The following is a 17,117-nucleotide window of genomic DNA, read 5'->3' on the forward strand; positions in this document are numbered from 1 at the left end:
GAGCTGCGCTACCTACCCTCTTTTAGGGGATCAGCAAGCTTGGGCGCAGAGTGCACTTCTGGTCCAACTGCGCGCAGACGTGCTCAACACAGCGCGTGAAGAGGGTCGTCCGCCTGGAAAACAGATATCACGGAGATTTTCATTTGCCCAAGCCCACACAGCTAGGAAGAAGCTAAGTCTGAATTTAACTTAGGAAATGAATGGAGTGCTGAAGAATATGCCTTCAGATTGGTTTTCTATAGGATTTTAAAAACTGGAGAGGGTTACCTGGCGCTCACCTTGTGAAGTGCTACAGAAAATCAGTGAGCATGAGGGTGTGCATCCTGTCAAAAACTGAATGGGCATGAAGCAGAAATGTTAGGTCATGCAGAAGATGCTATCACCCCCCCCCCCCCCCCCTGCCCCATTCAATATCCTGAGAACCACTGATAAGTTTTGCACATGCCATTGGCCAATGAGATTTCCAACAATACCCAGGCAAAAGTGAAAAGTTTTCTCCTCCAGAAATGGAAGACCAAAACGAAATTATCACTGCAATTTTCTGTTCTATCAGTTTCACCCAACAAGATGTTGAGTCGGGAAGTTTCCTTACGAAAGGAGTTGTTAAGAGCCCAGAGGGAATTTCCTTACCTTGGAGCTTTTTCTAGTATATTATTTATACCTGGATTCATCAAATGGCATCTTGGAACACTAAACTCTCATTTAGGAGGAATGAACTCTTTTCTGATCTAAATGTAATGAAATCTCGGATATCTTAGGTGGCCCCATTACTGAAACTTTGTAGATTTTTTTTAACTAGTAGCGAATGCGTGAAATCTGAAAAACTGGTCAAAATGTTCGAATTTCCTTTGGTGAGATTTTGGGGTTGATACTTATGTGGAGAGATGCATCATGGCTATGCCCTCAACCCAGTGACAAACTTTCATCTGCAGAATGAAGCAATAATGTGGCACATCAATTGGTTGGCAGATTTAAGCCTCAAAGGTTTTAACCTCACTCTTGTTCAGGGAGGACCAGTACCTTTGGTGAGATGGCTGCCAAGCCCTTTTCTGGGCTCTTTCACCCTTGGTGTCCACTGTTTAGCCTAACTCTCACCTGTGGCTCCAAGAAGCTGCAGCATATGCAGCGGCCACAGGCAGACGGGCTAAACCAGATTGAGGGTGACCAAGGGTTCTCAAACCCATTGGTGAGTTAGGGGGATGTCTACCCCAAGCGTGTGAAGAATCACTGATATTTATTAGAGGAAACTGCTGTGAACAGTGCTGCGTAACTAGAAGTCAAGAATTTCAATGCTTCTGAGCAAGTTCCAAATTTAGTTTCTCGGTTTCAGAAACTTAGTAAACTTTAAACAGATCCTTCAAAAGGATGTAAAAAACTTTTCAACATACATTTGCATGTTTGGATGGCTAGGCACCATGACAAGCCAAAAAAGGGGGAGGGAGGATGTGGATAATGATATGTTTTATTTCCAGTCTGTAAGTAAATTCACATCATGTAGAATTATGTTTGCTAAGCTTATTGGGGAAAAAATAACTGTACATGTGAATCTTTTTTTTTTTAAATGTCATTCTTTTCCACTCACTAAGTGTTATCACTGGTTAGGTTGGATGAAGAAAAACTCTACATTTTATTAGTTGAATTTTGAAGGCCATCCATGTGTGAAATGGGTGGCTTTTAGCTTGATGCAAAAGTGGAAATATTTAAGCATAGTTAAGTTCAGTCATTTAACATGGAAAAAAATGAACAGAATTGCTACTGGGGTAAAAGTTGATTTTAAAGGATAAAGATTTTGTAAGAGGGTATGTGAACTCAAGAGCTCATTAGTAAATAGCAAGTTTGTTCAGTAAAGTATTAAATATTAAAAACAAGGAAATTACTTTGTATTTAATTTACTTATTTACGTACATTTCATATTCTTCAAATGTAATGAAAGATCCTTAAAGGCAAAGAATATTTAGCTTTTGTCTTTGTATCTCTAGTATTTGGCAGAGACTCTGGCAGCTCTGATGTGAAACATGCTTAGTCAGAGACATTAATTTTATACTATTATATTAATATCTTATTAATATAATAATTATTAATGTTAATAATTATTGACTTGTGATCCATCTTTTCCCTCATTTTCTGGTTAAGATCTGACTCTTGAAAAGATCAGTCAAGTCTCTGAAGGGCATGAGCGATGAGATACTCCTAGCCCCCAAGGCACATGCTTGTTAACTAGGTTGGGTAGGACTCCACCCAAGCAGGGGAAACCTAATTTCTGTTTAGAGTATAAACAGAATTCAATCTGGGTGAGACTTTGCTTGGGGGAGGAACCCCCATTCCTTAACCCTCTTTATTAGCGTTTAGGGTTACATAGCACATGGAGAAAACTAGTCAGAGAGGATCCGATGGAAATGCCTTTCTCTGCCCAGATACTTGAGACTTATAATCTAGCTGAGTTCTTTTAGCCCACCTCCTCTTTAAATATCCATCAATCAGGGCTGACTTTCACTTGTGACAGGAGTTCCCTTTCAGAAGGTATATATCTGATTTAAGCCATTTCAGAATCTCCTTTGACATTATTGGTTACTGAGAGAAATGGCTGACCATTAATTTATTCATTATAGGGTGGCCTAATTAATAAGTTGATTACTAATTAGTTGGAAGCTGTCTCTCAGGGGTTTTCATTCATCACATTAGATGTTTGCTAAAATGAATGGATTTGAGACTTGGGCCACATTAATGAAAATGCACTATCCATAGCAAGAAAGATAATAACCCATCCCTACAATGCCTTGGTCAGACTACCTCTGAAGTATTGTGTCCAGCTCTGGGTACCATGCACTGATAAGCTAAAACGCATTCAGATGTAGGCAAACAAGATTCCAAAACATATACTATGAGGGATGGTTTATATAAATAGAGATATTTCCCCTGGAAAAGTAAAAGAGAGTGTGATGATTGACTTCAAATCTTTCAGGGACTATTGTGTGTAACAGGTGTTTAATTACTCCCTGAGCTTTTAGAAGTCAGAATCATGAAAAATGAGTGAGAGATAGAGAAAGATTTCATCTCAATGGCCAGCCACCCCTCCCATCCCAATAATTAGAGCTGTTTATCAATATGAAAGGCTGCCTTATGAGTTACTCATCAAGCATTTGTTAGTGCCTCTTATGTACCAGGTGCTGGGCAAGCTGTGGGGATTCAAATAAAGGGAAAAGATAGTACTTGACCTCAAGGAACTCACAGTCTGATGAGAGAAGACAATATGCAATGAATTATGAATCAGTGAGATATATGTGATATAAGCTGCAGGTAATAAACAGAAGAAGGGTACAAGCATAACGGACGACATTTAGGTTCCTTATCCTACTGATGCTCAAGTAAAGCTTGCAGTCCACTTATTGGAAGTTTTCTTCTATAGAATAAATGCTTTTTGGTGAGAGCCTGGAGTGGTTGGCCTCCAACCCTTCCAAGGCAGTAAGAGTTAAAAAAAAACAAAACAAAACAAAAACTGCTGCCTGTACTTCCTATATGCCTGCTTTGCAGCAGGGTAATGAATTCTGTCAAAAGTAGTTCTCAAAGTCCATCAACTAAGGTATAGAGATGACTTGCAAACTTGGGGAAGGGAGTTCCCAGGTCAACAAAATTAGAGATTCCTCATATATTGAAGCATGTACCAGTTACTATTCTAGATGCTGAGAGAGAAACAATGTTTTAAAAGAAAAAATCTTTACCTTTATGAATCTGACAACAAGCACGGGAAACGATATTTACACCAATAAGTCTAACATGGAATCAAATATGCTACAGGAAAAAGGGTGGTAGTTAAGAACAAAACGCTCTAGGAGATCTTAGGCAGGGAATAATAATACTAACTGGGGGACCAGTGAAGGGGAGAGGAAGGAATACTTGAGTCAGGTCTTGAGGTAAGGAAAGGATTTCAAGATCAGTAGATGGGACCATTCCATGTATCTCAGATGGTGTGAGCAAGTGAATGGAGGGGAGAAATGACAAGGCAAGTAGGGGAAAGCCAGCATAGTTCAATTTGTCAGTAAAGTGTGTACTGGAAAGAAAATTGTATGAAAGGAGGGCAGAAAAGGATATTGGAGTCCTGACCACCATTGATTTTTGAATTCTGGGAAGTAGGGATCTAATGCAGAATTTTGGTTAAGGAAAGGATGATATAAGAACTGTATTTAATGATTCATCTGGCAGTGATGTCAAAGAGGGGATTGGAGTATAACAAGACTGAAGACTAAAAGTGTAGCAAGATTGGTTAGAAAGTCCTGCTATGATCCAGGAAAGATGTGGTGAAGGCCTGAACTTGGAGAGAGGTGTGGAGTGGCAGGAAGAATATCATGGTGAAGATAGATTCAGGAGCTATAAAAAGATTAGGGAATGAAATGATGAGTCATTGAATGAATCAATAAACCAAAGAAAAGTATTGATTAAGCTATTACTAAATGTAATATAGGTAAATGTATGTAATGTATGTAAGTGTAAGAGTATACTAGGCTACAGAGGTACAAACATAAGACCAAAATAACCCTTAGGTGAAACATATAGGGGAGTGATGGTCATGAAAGGGAATTATTGTCTAGGAAGTCACAAAGAAGACCAATGAAATGTTAGGGCCATCTGTTTATAAGTTCTAGCTAAACATGGGGTAGTCTTGATTAGATTTTAGTTTTCAGAGCAAAACAGAAATCAGCCAAGAGGGAACGACATAGGGCAGTGATGGAAAGGCTCCAAGAAGTGCTCAGACAAGAGGACTAGGCTTAAATATTTCCATTTTCTCAAGCAAGCTAAAAGTTACCCATTTTACACATGGGGTCTTCAAAATTCAACTGGTAACATGTAGAGTTTTTCTTCATCCAAACCTTTAACCAGTCCTAACACGTAGTAAGTGGAAAAGAATGACATTTTAAAACAAGATTCACATGTACAGTTTCCAATAGCAAGAGCTATTTATGCTATCGTAGAGGTAGAAGGGACAGAACTTTGCAAAGACACAAGATTGTTCCTTTTTATCTTTTTATCTCTCACACCTAGCAAGAACCTTACATATACTCAGTTTTTGATAAAAGCACATTATATTGTAATACTGTGGGAGAGTAAGGAGGTTAGGAATTGAATGTTAGTGTCTTATGACAGGGACAGCTAGGTGGAGCCATAGTGCACTAGTCAGGAAGACTCATCTTCTTGAATTCAAATCTGGCCTCAGATTCTAACTAGCTGTGTGACCCTGGGCAACTCACTTAACCCTCTTTGCCTCAGTTTCTTATCTGTAAAATGATCTGGAAAAGGAAATGACAAACCCTAGAGTATCATTGCCAAGAAAACCCCAAATGGGATCATAAAGAGTTGGACACAACTGAAAATAACTCAACAACAACAACAAAATCTTATGACAGAGAGATTAAATTTTCCTAGGAGGGCACTTCACACAGACTGACTCAGGTTTATATCATGCCCAAAGCTGTTTCCTTAACAGCACTTTCTTTGATATCTAGGATATGAGCCAGAGAGATAAGGAGGACAGACTATATGACAATGTCACTCAACAATGTTGGCCTCTTTTGTAATACCTCTACCCAGCAGGCAGTCTCTTCCAAGTCTCTCTTCTGGCCCCAGAGATAATGCTACTGTTGAGCTTGGACTGTCCAGACAGACTAAAATAGAATTAATTTCAGTCTTTCCCTATCTTCCTTCCTTTTCTCATGCTGTTCCATGTACCTGAAATAACATCTCCCAGTATACCTCACTTTCTGCTCATTAAAAATCTACTCATAAGTCAAGGCCCAGTATAAGAGCCACCATAAATGCTTCTGTCCCCAAAAGTGAAGCGATCTTTCCACTGTCACATCTCCAAGTACTCCACTCTTTTAAGGGACCAAAGACCATTGTCAAGGCCGAAATGCTGAAAAGAAAGAGTTACTAGCTCTACCACTCCCCTTCCATCATGGCATTGCATCTCCTTGAGGTTTAGCAAATCTTGAAGGCATGGTCCAGGTAGAGGTTAGATGAGAGTTGAAAAGGACCATGAAAAAGGTGTGCTTGGGAAGACTCAGTAGGAGATATTGACCATGTGGATCATGTGGAGAGCAAAAACCCTGAACCCTGATCAGAGAAGAGGGTCAATTAATTTACTCAACCTGGCTCAACTGTGAGTGAGGACTGGGGAACTTTCCATGGTGGGGAAGAAGAACCATGATCCTGAGAAATGTCTGAGTGAACTTTTATGTAGCTTTTCTATAACAAATGGATGTGGTTCAAGTGTGTGTAAAAAAAGAGCTGAAAATATGCTAGTTAGCACCCAGCCCTTTTGATTTGGGGTTTTCTCACAGTGATAGAGTAATAAGGCTGCAGTAATGATTGGTAACCACACATCACAACTCTACGTGGTGACCAGGAAGAATAAGAAGTCATGGCAGCAGATGACAGCTTCACTCATCATTAGCAGCCTCAGCAGACAATGAGCGAATGGAAGCTTATGTAAGTATGATGCAATCAAGTCTCTGGAATCCTGCCATCTGGGAGATGGCAGAAGCAGAGATAAGAAGGAGAGAGACACAGATGAAAGACATAGTCTTGAAAGCTCAGTCTAGATAGATGTTCCATACACAGTGAAACCCTCCCTCTCCATGGAAGAAGCATGAGTTTGTAAGGAGTAGATTTTGTTCCCACAACATGATTTGGTGGGAGATTGATCCCGTTTATATACTGAAGGACTGAAAATGATTCTGCTTCTAGTTTGTCTCTATTATTTACTTAGCTCTTTTTTTTCCTGATTAAATGCCTTGCTTCCGAATGATCCGTGGCTGTTCAATTGTTAGAATGTGTACTGGATTGGGGTTTGAGTAGAATATTAGACCCTACATTATGCCAGTCATGGGATTCCAGAGTTGAGTGGCATCCCTTTTTATTCTCTACTTAGCATGGTCTTATTTGCAATATGTGCATGCATATATTATCACTCATAATATACCACAGTCTTCTTTAGGGCAGAGATTATGTTTTATTTATCCTTATATTCTCTTCTCCCTTTCTAGGGGACAAATATCTACAAGAAAATAGCATACAAGTTTGTTGGAAAGAACTCAGACTTGGTCATCTAGAAACTTCAATTCCATGAGAAATTCAAGGAGGCTAAAGAAGAAATAAACAAGTATACAAACCATGAATTAAAGAATAAAAATTTGGAATAAACAGAAAAGGTAGATAATTAATGATAGGAACAAGATATAGAATTTCTTCTTGGAAAGATGCAAAGAAAAACACAAAGCTTATAGTAATCTATTACTCACAGTTATCTACATCTGAGATAGTCTGACTGGTTAGGACACATGACCATAACCAATATAAATAAATAATGTAATAAATATTTGTTGAATAAATGAATGGGTGTATAAATCCTGAAATTTTTTTCATTTTCCCCTAGAACTTCCTGGACTGGGGTCTTCAGATATATTCCTAGCCAAATGCCCATCCTTACCGTTATCCAGAATTCACCATTTTCTAGGGACTGAGTGTAATTCCAGAAAGATCCCTCCTCCTAAAGATACCATGCATAGACTATGAACATATTAAAGAATATGCCGTAGATGTAGAGAATGTTGGAGCGAGAACAGGTCTGAAAGATAATTGAGGCCAAACCCATCATATAATAGATGAGGAAACCAAAGTCAAGAGATGTTAAGCAATTCCCCTAGGATCACAGAGAGAGTTAGTAGGCAAGGTTTGATAGTTCCTCTGACTTCAAATCACTTCAAATCTTCTCTCATCAAATCCAATAAAAGTGGCCAGAAAGAAAACATTCAAGTACCAAAGAGTCAGAGTCAAGATCACACAAGATTTACATGCTAACACCCTAAAGAAACAGAGAGAATGGAATACGATGTTCTGGTAGGCAAAGGATATAGACTTAGACCCAACAATAACTTATCCAGCAAGACTGAGTATAATCTTACAAGGGAGAGAAGGGGAAGGACTTTTAATGAAATAGAGAATTTCCAAGTATTCCTGATGAAAAGAGTAGAGTGAATAAGAAAACTGAAATACAGAAGAGTCAAGAGAAGCCAAAAAAAGGGGTCAATACGAATAAACAATCATCAGGGATTAAGCATGGTTAAATTGTGGATAGAGCTTTGAATTTAGAATCAAAAAGATTTGAGTTTGAATCTTACCATAGGCAGCCTTTTATTAGCCAGCTAGGTTACTACACACTCTCAATTTCAAATGGACATAGTAATTGCATTTGCCTTCCAGGGTTTTTGGAAATATCAAAAAAAAGCAAATACATGCAAAGGTTGTTGCTAATTTTTAAGTGCCACATAAATGCTAATATCAAAATGCTACTCTATGTCTGTACTTCCTGAAAAGCAGCCATAAAACCATGTTGCCTTGGAGTTTACATTTTTATCCTCCTCTTCAGATCCCAGGATTATCTTCTGTCATATTTGTATTCCCACATCACTAGATTTTGAGGAACATTACCTATAGGACAGTGTACTTATTCCTGGATGTGTCACATAATTTTGGAAACCATTACTATTACCTCGACAACTTCTGCCTATGACCAATTTCTATGTTGGCCGTGAATAAAGACACCTTCTTTGTTGCAGCTACTGAAAATATATGTGTCAAACCAAACTCAATTTATGGTAAGGTAGTATAGTGACTTGAAAAGATCAATGGGGAGGCAAAACCAATATGGTGGAATAGCAGGAAGAAGTGTAGCCCAGCTAGTCCAATACAGCTTCTCCACAAAGGAACATACAAGACCAAATTCTGATAGCTAAACCCAAGAAAAATTCAGTGGGTTATTTTTCCAACCAAAATCAGCATAGGGGAAGGGAAAGGTCTATGGACACTGGGAATAGGATCTGTCCACGTCTATATTGCTGGCAGCATTCCAGTGCCTGGGGTTTGAAAGAGAAGAATGGATGTGCCCAAGACCAAGGTTCAAGACTCAAGCTAGAGCTAACTTGGGAGTCATTCTATTATACTTTGATGATCTTAAAAGAATAATACAAATGGAGAGGGGAAGAAGAATACTCTTGGGGTATGGGAATGGAAGGATGGAGAAATATATTTAAAGACCTTAATTCAATAAAATCTCATTTCAAGAAGGGACTTTTGAAGCAAAGACTGCAAATTAATTGGAGACTAAATAACAATGCATGGATCAAAGGAAATATTATAGAAAAAATAAATAATTTCATTAAAAAGCAATGACAACAATAAGATAGCATATCAAAATTCCTGGAATGCAGCAAAAGCAATACTTAGGGAAACTTTTATATCTCTAAACACATTAATTAATAAAAAAGATGAATAGCAGATCAAAGAATTAATCATGCACTTAAAAAACCATAAAAACAAATTTTAAACGTTTAATTGAGCTAAAATAGAAATCTTGAAAATAAGAGATTAAATTAAAAGCAAAAATGAATTAATAAACAAAAATAAAACTAGCAGATTAAAAATAGATAATTCATTACTTAAACAAATTTTCAAAATAAAGAAGAAACCAAAATTCAATTTAAGTACTGTCACAGTGTCTTTCTGGTAGCATCTAACTTCCTGTTCACCTGAATCTTAGTCACTGTGTACTGAGTAGGCTGTGAAGGAATGGTCGTCTTCCTCTCATGCCTTTTAGGCTCTTTGGTGTTGAGAATCAGGTTTGGAATTCTGAGATGTGTCATTTGTCCTTTAAAGTTCTTGGTATTTGTAGTAAAGTCCCTGGTCCCAGGAACTCAAACCATGTCAACTTTTGAACTATGACTCAAGGTTGAAGGGAAGCCTCAAGGGGATTTTGGACTTGGAACTTTGTGGTACTATACTATATAGAAACTGAATTGAACTGTTAACCTGATCCTCCAATCTGCAAAGATTTGAGTAGCATGAAGGGGAGGGATAATAGCTCCCAAATGTTTGAGGGGGTGATGTTCATGTGTTTGTTCTTTCTGTACCTTTGAAATATTCCTTTGAATATGGTGATCTAACTGTGAAATAGATAAGTGGAACTGGGATACAGATGACCAAGAAAACTGGGGAAAGAAGTGTCTGTGTGCTTGAACCAATAGCAGAGACTAGGCACTCTTCAGATCCCCTTAAAAATCCCAGAGAACTCTGGGGGACTGGAAGAAGTGTAACAGAACAGGCAGAGTTCAGATAGTCATTGTTTCATAGAGTCTCTAGTCTTAACCTACTCCACTTCCCAATTTGGCATTGCTACCAGGTGAATCCTCCCTGTGTAACTCTGATCTCATCGCTTCCTTGCTCAAAACTTTTCTTTAGACCCCCATTTCCCACCAAATACAGTATAAGCTCATTAGCCTAGCATTCACAGTCCAATATGGTTGGGGTGTGAATCTTGCTTTCCAGCCATGTCTCATTTAACTTCCCTTCAAGCAGTTCACATACCTGCTAAACTGGACTATTCATATTTCCCCATACTTGGCATTTCTCACCTGCTTGAATTGAACATATTGCAATCCATGAAATGGTCCTATCTCTGCTACTGAAATCTTTTCCTTGTTTCAGTACCTACCTTAGGCCAACCTCCTCTACCCACCCTTCCTTCAATGATGCCCCAACCAGTACTGTTGTTTCCCCTCTCCTATGATATTTTGTTTTTTATTACTTTTCCTAAGCTCTAATTCTATTCTATTCTATTCTATTCTAATTTGTATTCTGCTTATTCAGGTCCACATCTTTTTTCTCACGCTATTTTGTCAGATTCATGGGTGTGGTGGCAGAGATTTTTAACCTATTCTCTCCCCCACTCAGGGTCAAGTAAAGTTACTTGCACATGTTTCAGTATTTCTTTTCAAGGATCTTTAATTTTACTGGTATCCTCTCACCTTCCTCCCCCAAACCTTTTTTTTTTTTTTTCAAATAATACAGGTTGTAATACATTTATATGTTGGCTGATAGAATTCAAAAGCAAAAAATCCACCTTGCTGCTTTTACAGAAGAATTTAATACATGGCTATGAATGGTGATGAGAGTACACTACATACCTTATTTCACCACGTAACCGTCACCACCGCATAATCATTGCACCTTTTTTTTTTTCAGTTCAAAAATTGGTTTATAACCTCTCATCACATAATCGTTACATGGTATAATTCTGTTCATCATGCAGCTTAAAATGTAAACAGAGTAGCAATGTGTTACCAGTGGCATATGGATATGCGTTTCTCTCTTCATTGTGAGTTGTGAGCCTAGAATTTTTTTTTTAGCACAAATGCATTGTTAGTGTATCTCTGAAAGCTATCCTTCGTGGTTTGTTTAGAGAGCTGCAGTACTAACGGTACTGTCACAGCCCAGTGAAGAGCTATCAGTGAAAGGGGAGCTGGTGGGCAGGTGAAGCTTCCATGAGTAGGTCATGTGATATGGTAAGACTTGGCGTTTTTCCATATTAGCTAAACTGAACAGTTCTTCTGCCAGCAATATGCTAATGTGTGAAACATTTCCTTCTGATTATAGGTCAATATAAAAACTATTCGGTGGGCTTCAAGCTGAAAGTGATTGTGTTTGTGAAAGAGCATGGAAACGGAGCTGCGGAAAGATAGTTTTCAGTGAGGGAAAAGTTGATTTAAGACTGACAGAAACTAAAAGACAAGCTAAAAAACACAAACCTCTCTAGATTATGGTTAGAGGTCCTAAAACAGGAAAGTTTCCACAAACAGATGAAGAAGTGCTTGTGTATTTCATGCATCCTAATCTTGCACCAAAGACAGTTTAGTAGTAAATGATTTTGAGTACCCCATGTTTGGGCAATAATTTGACAAAATCTGTAAAAATTTTGTAGTGAGCTGTGGATAGTGAACACTAACAGCATTTATTGAATCTTATAGTCTTAGATTTAGAAAGATTCTTCAAGGTCATCTAGACCAGACTCCCAACCAATGTGGCAACCTTTCTACAAAATTCCCCCCAAAAAATGATAATACAAGATTTGTTTGTAACACTCCAGCAAAAGAAAATTCACTGTCCCCCTCAATTATATTGCCTTCTCTCTGTTGATTTTCTCCAATTTATCTTGTATTAGATCTTGTTTGTATAATAGTTTGCAAATTACCTCCCCCATTAGATTGTGAGTTCCTAGAGAATAGTGACCATTTTTTCTCTTTCTTTGAAACCCCCATACTTTGCCCAGCATCTGGCACCTTGTAGGGAATTAATGATTGTTTCTTCAGTGACTTATGGGGAAGTCAATTATATGTTAAATGGCTCTAATTATTGGATTTTTTTCCCATTCAGGTGAAATCTATCTTTACATATCACTCATTCATTATTACTGGTTTTGATTTCTGGAACCTTCCCCAAATAATCTAACCCCTCTTCCACATGATACCCTCTGAAAGATTAGAAAGTCGTCATTCCCTCACTGCCTTTTTCAGGAAAAAAAATCATACCTATTTTTTCAACCATTCCTCATAGGACATGGTTTAGAGTCCTGTTAGCCTTCATCTGAATGTGTGCAAGAATACAGTCATTCCTAAGATATGTGGCCCCAAATTGGACAAAATCCTCTAAAAGTAGTTTGACTAAAGCAGTATAAAAAGGAATGCTTGCTTTCCTTGTTATGAACACTGCATTCTCATTAAAACAACTTGTGACTCCATTCTGATCAGTTCAGTGCATAATTACTAAATATTTTTCACATGCAACATGTAAGAGCCCATGTCAAGAGTTAGTGATGCAAAGACAAAAGCTAAATCTTTCCTGCCTTCAAAGGGCTTTCATTACACTTGGAGAACATAACACATGAGGAAATAAGAAATAGTAATTTTAAGAGAGGGAGGGCCAATGATGGGAAATGTCACAGAAGGCATCAAGTAGGTGTTGGCACCTGAGCTGTGCTTTTAAAGAGGTAGGAAATCTATGGCACAGAGGTGAAGATGGAATGTACCCTAAATACTGGGCATACCTTATATTAAAGATATGGCGATAGGAGGTAGAATAAAGGGCATGGGGAACACGCAATAAACAAGCTTGATTATGATGAAGAAGGTAGGTAATGGAGTAATATGACACAAGGCTATTGTTCAGCCATTTTGCTGTGCCTGAGTCTTCAGGACACCATTTGGTGTTTCATTGGCAGAGATACTGGAATGATTTGCAGTTTCCTTCTCCAGTTCATTTTACAGATGAGGAAACTGAGATAAACAGGATCAAGTGACTTGCCCAGGGTCACACAGCTAGAAGTGTCTGAGGTCAGATTTCAACTCAGGTGTTCCTGATTCCAGGCCCAGGGCTCTATCCACTGAGCCCCCTAGCATTATTCTTTATCCTAGATGCAATAAGGAAATTTTGTGTCTTTTACCCCTTATCAAGGTGACTTGGAATTTACAAGACACTGCCTAATAATTCAGGATGAGATAGAGAGATGGTTTGGCTCTTCCTTCTCCCAAAGCCTGAAGAGTCCATTTCATGGAGAAATCACAGCAAATATTCATGTCATCATCAAGCTATGGATCCCTAGCAGATGTGTTGAAAATTATGAAATCTGAGAGACCTGCTTTTCTGGGTAGAGATTTATTTGGGTAACTCAGGGTCCCCACCTTGCCTAGAAGATAGCTGTTGAAAAATATAAATATCTTGAATTGCATTCCCATTATTCTTGACAATCCCTTCAGACTCTAAAAGTATCAAATTATGATGATTACCTGTCTGACATCATTCCAAATGACAAAACTGCATTCTAGGCAAAGCATCGAATCACGCAGATAGAACCAAGAAAATTTCAGCTGAGGGTCAGTTTGGATGGACTCCCATTCAAAGGTTAGAATAAAATATCCCTTTCATAAAGACGTCTTTGGTGGACACTAAATTGGAGGAAGAAGAGGATGGGTAGATGAAAACCTCTAAAAAATAAAGACACTTTCTAGATCTTAGGGTGGCAAACAAGGTTAAGTGACTTGCCCAGCATCACATGGGCAGTAAATATCTGAGGCTGGATTTGAACTCAGGTCTTGCCTGACTCTAGGTCTGACACTTTATCCATTGTATTACTAAGAAAAGTTCAAGGCTTAGTTGAATAGGGGCCTTGGAAGCAGTAGGGAGTACCTGCTTTAGAGTAGGCCTGGAAGAGTCTATTCATTTGTTCATCTAGTTACAAATGAGCTTTGCAAACAGGCTTGGCACAAATTGAAGCACCATTTGGAATACCGAGCTGCACTTTCCAAGAAGCTCCATGCTCACTATAGAGAGTAGGTCAGAGTTAGCACCTCAGGGAGAAAGATATGAAAGAGTTTGCTGGGTTGCATATGCAGGTGACGGCAAAACCAAAGAGGAGCCCGGGATGAGGAGGATGAATTTCTAGGTGCCAAAAGTGAAATGAGCTGAGTGAGTCTATCACTCATAACTATTTATGAAGCATCGACTATGTGTCATTCAATGTGCTAAGCACTGGGGGATACAAATTACATAAAAGACAGTTACTAAGATGGGTGACCGAATACAGGAATACGTGCATTGCCATGTGTATGGTCAGGGGTGGTAGGAGGATTGTCCAACAGGGATGCAAAAGAGACACTGAATGATTGTGCCTCAGAGTCTAGTGATCTGGAAAGACAGGTATGGCAGAAGATGGTCTTGGGATCTTAAAAAGAGGATAAAAATGTGAATCCCAAGGCAGCACAGTATTACTGCTACTTTTCAGAAAGACTAGATATAGAGTAGTAGTTTGGTGTTAATATTTTTATGGCATTTAAGTTAGCATAGAACTTTAATATATACATATATGTATGTATCCATAGGTATATGTGTGTGCATATGTGTATATATATACATATATGTATATACGTATGTATGTATGTATGTATGAATTGATACTTACATAAACCCTGGAAATAAGAGCCATTATGCTCATCTGAGGCTGAGTGTACTTAATTAACTTGCATGGTTAATTAGTGCCTACAGCAGGATTCCAATTAAGGTCTTTTTAACTTTAAGTCGAGAACTCTATCCTATGTCACCTGTCTTATGTTACACAGAACATATATTATCCCATATAAATTCACTGTGACAAAAAGTGTTATGGAGTCACGCAGGACCCATAGAGTACTAAGAGCATTAGCCTTGTAGGTGAAATGCCTGGATGATTCAAGTTCTGGTTTTGCCATTCAGTAGCCATGGGCAGGTAAGCAGTTTAGCAGGTAGAGTGCAAAGGCCCTAGAGTCAGGACGACCTGAGTTGAAATCTGGACAGAGATACTTCTTAACTATATGACCCTGGGCAAGTCACTTAACCCTGTTTACCTCAATATCCGCATCTGTAAAATAAACTAGAAAGGGAAATGACAAACCACTCCAATATCTTTGCCAACAAATACCCAAAGGAAGTCACAGAAAGTCAGACTGAAAATGATTAAAAAACAACTGTGCTGAGTGAGGCACCAGGTAATCCCTGAACAGAACTGTTGTTAGTATGACAAATATAGCACATAAGGAGAAAGGAAGAATTTTTTTGTTGTATGAGGCATTTGTTGGGAGAGGGGTCCTGGAAATAGCTTTGGGTACAAGAAGCAGAGAATAATGTTAGAAGAGCAAAGACAATTCTTAAATTCAGAAAGGGACTTAAGTAGGAAGGAGTGGAGAGGTCTCATTTGTTACAAGAATAAAAAGACCAAGGCAGGTACAATCTGGTCCAGGCACAATGGAGGAAGTGGGTTAGATTAGAGGTGGCAAAAGCTTGTCTGGGTAGGAAAATAATCTTGGGAAAGGCAGCTATAACATTATAGCATTCCAAATCAGAACACTGTCAGGTCTCCTAAGGTTTCCTTGATTAGCTCGTATTCATGGATGTATGAAAAGCACTGAACACCTTATATTTCCTCTGATCTGTCAAACAGTCGATGGAGGGGATATAATGTGGATAATATCATTCTCATTTTACATGTGAGGAGGTGCCTCTTTAGAGTTAGCAAAGCTGAAAGTAAGAAGGGGGCAAAAATAGATAAAACAACATAAAGGGAAGCCCTTTCAAATATAAGGGAATCGTTCCATATCTTAGGATATCCTGGGACTTGAATAGTATAACTATATATAAAAAGACTGGGGGGGGGGGGGAGGGGAGGAGCAATGAACTTTCCCCTAGGGCATAAAGTTTTCTCATTCCCAGGCACTCAGCATAAGACCCCAACAGAATCTGGGAACTGTAATTAGTTGATCACCATAGGTAAAGGGAAAATCTCTCTGGAAACGTGCTCTGAATCAGGAAAAGTGGCCAAAACCAAGACACTGAATCTTCTCCCATCTATCACCCGAAGTGAACAGAGGTCTGAGGTAGTTAAAGGAGAGAGGATTTTTCCAATCCTAGAATGTGTTAGTGACTTACTTACTGATAGTATACAGTGACTGACAGTATACCCCACCTGAAAAGAGCACTGTAACACTCCTGAAGAGAGCACAGGACCTCTCAGTCTATCTGGAGGCTAAAAATGGTAATGCTGACAAATGTCCATTGAAAACAAAACCCCGAGAGTACAGCTTATAGACCAATCCAGCAGAAGCACACAGATATATGATATAATCATGATGGGGAACTTTAATTCATTAAATACCATTGAGGTCTTTGAGGGCAGGAACTGTCTTTTTTCTCTTTGTCCTTAGCACAGTGCACGGCACACAGTAAGTGTTTAATTAATGCTTATTGATTGACAGATCCATTTGAGCTCTCTCCCTGACCCAAAACACAGCAGGTAATAACTTTCTGATTTGTTTTTAATGATAATTTCATGTATCAAAAGGTGAACGACCAAACCAGTAGCATTTTGGATCTACCTTACTGACAGGAAAGAACTGGTTGCTTAAATAGAAATGATGGGAAGCAGAGAGGGAGTTTGCTGCTATATCCTAGAATTTGTGTTCCAGAAGGACAGGAAATTTGTGCTTAGTCTGACATGAAGTCTTGATGGAGGGAAAAGCAGATTTCAATAAAGTCCACTTTTAGGGTCTGTCAAAGTGATGATTTCTTTCACATATGTGTTAGACCAGAGGGCCACTGAAGTAATTTGTAACCCTCTGATTTGCTATATGTGTGACCTCCAAATGTATGTTCTTTCCATGACAGAGCACTGCTTTTCTTATTACTTTTTAATATTTTTTACTTCTGGG

General features: G+C 38.6%; 1 pseudogene; it reads left to right on the forward strand.

The window, feature by feature from the left end:
* The first annotated feature begins 196 nt into the window (after positions 1–196).
* Positions 197–1,088, forward strand: LOC140523087 (malonyl-CoA decarboxylase, mitochondrial pseudogene; annotated as a pseudogene).
* The last annotated feature ends 16,029 nt before the right edge of the window (positions 1,089–17,117 follow it).

This window comes from Notamacropus eugenii, chromosome 2 (genome assembly GCF_028372415.1).
Source record: "Notamacropus eugenii isolate mMacEug1 chromosome 2, mMacEug1.pri_v2, whole genome shotgun sequence".
Classification (NCBI taxonomy): Eukaryota; Metazoa; Chordata; class Mammalia; order Diprotodontia; family Macropodidae; genus Notamacropus; species Notamacropus eugenii.